Consider the following 5,566-nt stretch of genomic DNA (forward strand, 5'->3'; position numbering starts at 1 on the left):
CGAGGGATCCAAAATATACTCAGCCTAAGTGGTGTCCTTCCGGTCTGACCAAGGCGCAAAAAAGGAGATTGCAGCGCATGAGAAATCATGAGAAGGAGGACCAAGAAGCAGAAAAGCTAAGGGATAAATTATTCAATGAAAGTCGTCCCATGGTACCCCCAAAACAAGTGTGGAGGCCAAAGCAAAAGGAAAACATGGCAGCTTCTGCACTGACCATAGCAACACATACACCACCAACGGAGGATGATGCGGCTACTATTACATCGTCCACTTTGCCTACTACTTCCTCTTCCCTTGAAGATATTTCAGAGTCAGTGGACATGCTTGCGGAAGGAGATGAAATGCTTGATTATGAATCTACACCGGTTCATGAAGGTATGGATATTAATATGGTGTATTACTTACCCGCTGAATTTCGTGCTATAGATGAAGAAGGGGAAGTTGCTCAGCTAGATTTTGGTCCTAAAAATGCTATATTCGAAAAGCCAAAAGAACCGGTGACGCACATGAAGCCATTGTTCCTTAAAGGTCATAGTAATGGATCGCCGGTTGCTAGAATGCTTGTCGATGGTGGTGCTGTGGTGAATCTTATGCCATATTCGGTCTTCAAAAAATTGGGGCTGCGTGATGAAGAGTTAATAAAGACCAAAATGGTGCTTAATGGATTTGAAGGAAAAGAGAAAACTGAAGCCAAAGGTGTGATGTATGTGGAGCTTACGGTGGGAAGCAAAACTTTGGCTACCGCATTCTTTGTCGCTGAGGTGCAAGGTAACTACAATGTGATATTAGGCCGCGATTGGGTTCATGCGAACCAATGCGTGCCATCTACTATGCACCAGTTTTTGATTCATTTGGTTGATGATGAAGTAGAAGTCATTCATGCGGATAATTCGGCTTTTGTTCCTTTGGCCGATGCATCGGTAGATTGGCAACATCCCAATGCTACTTGCTTGACGGGGCGTGACTTATCAGAAATATGATTTTCTTAGCGCCACAAAAAGTGGTTTTGTGCCCATTTCTTTAAAGCCGGTTGGTGATAATCGGCTCCAAGGTATGATGTATTTAAATGGATCCTAACTCAGAGTGGTTACAAAAGCGTCTTGTAGAATATCGGTCCAATGAGAACGATATGTATGAGTCCATAGAAGGGTTAGATGATATGGATAAATTAGGATACGGTTTTACATCGGCCGATCCATTAGAAGAGATAGATATAGGAGATGGTTCAGTTCCTAGGCCGACATTTGTAAACGAAAATTTAAGAGCCGATCATAAGGCTAAGTTGATCGAGCTATTGAAAGAATATGTTTGTTGCTTTGCATGAGAATATCATGAGATGCCGGGTTTAAGCCGAGAGCTAGTGGAGCATTGGTTACCTATAAAGGCCGGTTTTAGACCATACAAGCAATCAGCCAGAAAGTTTAATCCCAAAATGTATGACCGGATCAAGGAAGAGAATGGTCGTTTGCTTAAAGCTAATTTTATTAGACCTTGCAGGTATGCCGAGTGGATTTCTAGCATTGTACTAGTAGAGAAGAAAGGCTCCGGCAAGTTGAGGGTGTGCATTGATTTCAGAGATTTGAATAGAGCTACACCTAAAGATGAGTATCCTATACCAATAGCCGATATGCTTATTAATGATGCTTCTGGACATAAGGTCATTAGCTTTCTTCATGGTAATGCAGGGTATAACCAGATTTTTGTGGCCGAAGAGGACATGTCCAAAATGGCTTTTCGATGTCCCGGTTTCCTTGGTTTGTTTGAGTGGACAGTGATGACCTTTGGATATAAAAATGCCGGTGCCACGTATCAAAGGGCTATGAATTTAATTTTTCATGATTTACTTGGTGTTATACTTGAGGTTTATATTGATGATATTGTTGTCAAATTGGATGCTTTTGAATTTCACTTAGCCGATTTGCGTTTGGCTTTTGAAAGAATGAATAAATATGGGCTGAACATGAATCCTTTGAAGTGTGCCTTTGGTGTATCGGCTGGGAAGTTTCTGGGTTTCATTATTCATGAAGATGGCGTGGAAATTGATCCCAAAAAGATAGAAGCTATACAGAAAGTAGAGGCTCCAACATGCAAGAGAGATATGCAAAAATTCCTTGGCAAGGTCAATTATTTGAGGAGGTTCATAGCCAATCTATCAGGGAAGGTTGATGCATTTACACCTTTCCGTCGGTTAAAGAATGATGTTGATTTTACTTGGGGGGCAAAATAGCAAGATGTGTTTGATATGATTAAGAAATATTTGTGCACTCCTCCGATTATGAAAGCGCCCTGGCACAGGGAACCATTTAGACTTTACATTGCAGCGGAGGAAGGTGTTATTGGTGCCGTTTTGACTCAAGAGACTAAAGGAAAGGAGCATGCTATTACTTATTTGAGCCGGCGGTTATTGGATGCGAGACAAGGTATACATTTATTGAGAAATTATGCTTATGCTTGCACAAAATTGAGACATTATCTAGTGCCTAGTACTTGCATTATAGCTTGTCAAACCGATGTTATGAAATACACGTTGCATAGGCCAATTCTTAGTGGTAGAATTGGCAAGTGGGCTTATGCTTTAATTGAATATGATTTGGCTTATGAATCTCTAAAATCCATGAAAGGCCAAATTGTTGCTAATTTTATTGTTGAGCATCGGATTGATGACAAGCATGATATTGATATAAACCTTGTCTCAGTAGTACCATGGAGATTATATTTTGATGGTTCAGTTTGTAGCAATGGCCAAGGTGTTGGTATTGTTTATATATCTCCTCATGGTGCTGTTTTTGAAGCCTCAGGCCGCTTAGAATAATTTTGCACAAATAATCAAGCCAAATATGAAGCATTGTTATTCGGCTTAGAGATGTTGCTTGCCATAGGTGCTACACATATTGAGGCTTTTGGTGATTCGTTATTAGTAGTGCAACAAATATCCAAAGTCTTTCAATGTTTTGATGAATCACTTAATGTTGGGATAATTAGGTTTATGCCCCTAGTTGTGTCCCACTCGTCTGTTTTACCCCTAATTCCCAAAAGTCACCGGTTCTGTCCAAGTCACATTGCTCCTCTTATGCTTTTGCCCTTTGACCGTTTGACCGTCAGTTTGAAAACTTCATAACTAATTCATACTAAATCAAAAAAATGCAAATAAGCTACCAAAATGTTCAGGAAAACATCACCTATATGTCAGTGTCATTTGCATTCATGAAAAAAGTGTTGGAAGGTGCACATCCGAGTTTTAGCTCTTTTGATACCACCATGAATAGTAAACTCTAAAAAAATTCAAAAAAATTCAAAAAAATTATGGTGGCAAAGAGTGGCAAATGTTTTAAGTGCCTGCGAAGTTTCATCAGGGAATAACATTCGTGGGTGTCGCGGCAAAAAAACAATCAGCACTCCAAAATAGATAATTTTTTTGCCACGACTTCCACCAATGTCGTTCCCTGATGAAACTTGGCAAGCACTTCGAACATTTGTCGTTCTTTACCACCATATGTTTTTTGAATTTTTTTTGAATTTTTTGGAGTTTACTATTCATGGTGGTATAAAAAGAGCTAAAACTCGGATGTGCACTTTCCAACACTTTTTTCATGAATGCAACTGACACTGACATATAGGTGATGTTTTTCTGAATATTTTGGTATCTTATTTGCATTTTTCTGATTTAGTATGAATTAGTTATGAAGTTTTCAAACTGACGCTCAAACGGTCAAAGGGCAAAAGCATAAGAGGAGCAAAGTGACTTGGACAGAACCAGTGACTTTTGGGAATTAGGGGTAAAACAGACGAGTGGGACACAACTAGGGGCATAAATCTAATTATCCCCTTAATGTTTATCTTGATAAATGTCTAGATATAATTTCTAATTTGGATTATTTTAGCATTGATCATATATCTAGACACGACAATTGGACAGCAAATGAGTTGGCACAACAAGCATCTGGCTATCATGTTGATCGTGGCATGTTTCATATTTCTCAAAGGCCGATGTCTAGTCTTGCCAGCATAGGGGAGGCCGAACCGGAGCCCGCCGTTTCGGCCACTAATGAAATATTTAATGCAGGAGAAAATGAAGACTGGAGGAAGCCCATTATTGATTATTTGTGTTATCCTAGTAAAAGGGTGGACAGGACTATTTGGCGTATGGCTTTCAAATACACAATGAGAGATGATGGTCTCTATTGCCGATCGGTTGATGATGTTCTTTTAAAGTGCTTGGACGAGGACCAAGCGAGAGTTGCTATGGGGGAGGTCCATGAAGGTATTTGTGGCACTCATCAATCGGCTCCCAAGATGAAATGGTTACTACGACGTGCTGGGTTTTATTGGCCGACAATGGTTAGTGATTGCTTCCGGTACTATAAAGGATGTGAAGCTTGTCAAAAGTTTGGTGATATTCAGTTAGCTCCTGCTGCTATGTTACATCCTATTATCAAGTCGTGGCCTTTTAGAGGTTGGGGATTAGACTTTATTGGAGAGATTCATCCTTCTTTTTCAAAGGGGCATCGGTTCGTGTTGGTGGCAACTGATTATTTCACTAAATGGTCTGAAGCAATACCACTCAAAAATATGACGCATACAGAGGTAATTCAATTCATAACTGAGCATATTATTCATTGATTCGGCATTCCTCAAACATTAACTATGGACCAAGGTTCATCCTTTATGTCACATCAAGTTAGAGAATTTGCCGAATCATATAAGATAAAGTTGCTCAATTCCTCTCCATATTATGCCCAAGCCAATGGACAAGCTGAGTCTAGTAATAAAATATTAATCAAGCTCATCAAGAAGAAGGTTGAGGATAATCCAAGGAGATGGCATGAGCTATTGTCCGAAGCTTCATGGGCACATAGGATCTCAAGGCATGGTGCTACAAAGGTGACTCCACATGAGCTCGTATATGGTCAGGAGGCCGTTTTACCAGTGGAAGTGAATTTGAATGCTTTGAGAATAGCCAAAGAAAATGATTTGTTGGCTGTGGACTTCTATAACTTGATGATGGACAATATTGATGAAGTTGCCGATAAACGTTTGGCTTCTTTAAAGGCCATGGAGAGAGATAAGTTGAGGGTGGCAAGAGATTACAATAAGAAGGTCAAGTTGAAGAATTTTCAAGTTGGCGATCTCGTGTGGAAGGTGATTCTACCAATTGGTTCGAAAGACAGAAAATTCGGGAAGTGGTCTCCAAGTTGGGAATGTCCTTTTAGGATTACAAGAGTGGTTCCTGGAAATTCATATTTGGTAGAATCCATACAAGGGACATTGTTACCTCGAGCTCTCAATGGAAAATATTTAAAGAAATACCACCCAAGTGTGTGGCAAGAAGCCTAGATAGGCAACGGCCGATAAATAACTATCGCCCTTAGCATAAACACGGCCGATATATACTTATCGTCCTCAGAACATATAAATGGCCGATGGAGTGTTGACATCGTCCTTAGAACAAACTTCATACAAGTTATTTTTCGGCGCGCTAGCTATGCCGAAAAACAGGGGGGCATGTGTTGACGCTCAAAAGTGGCACAGTCATAAAATTAGCATAGGCTGCATCAAGACTAATTCA

Source organism: Triticum dicoccoides, chromosome 5B (assembly GCF_002162155.2).
Source record: "Triticum dicoccoides isolate Atlit2015 ecotype Zavitan chromosome 5B, WEW_v2.0, whole genome shotgun sequence".
NCBI lineage: Eukaryota > Viridiplantae > Streptophyta > Magnoliopsida > Poales > Poaceae > Triticum > Triticum dicoccoides.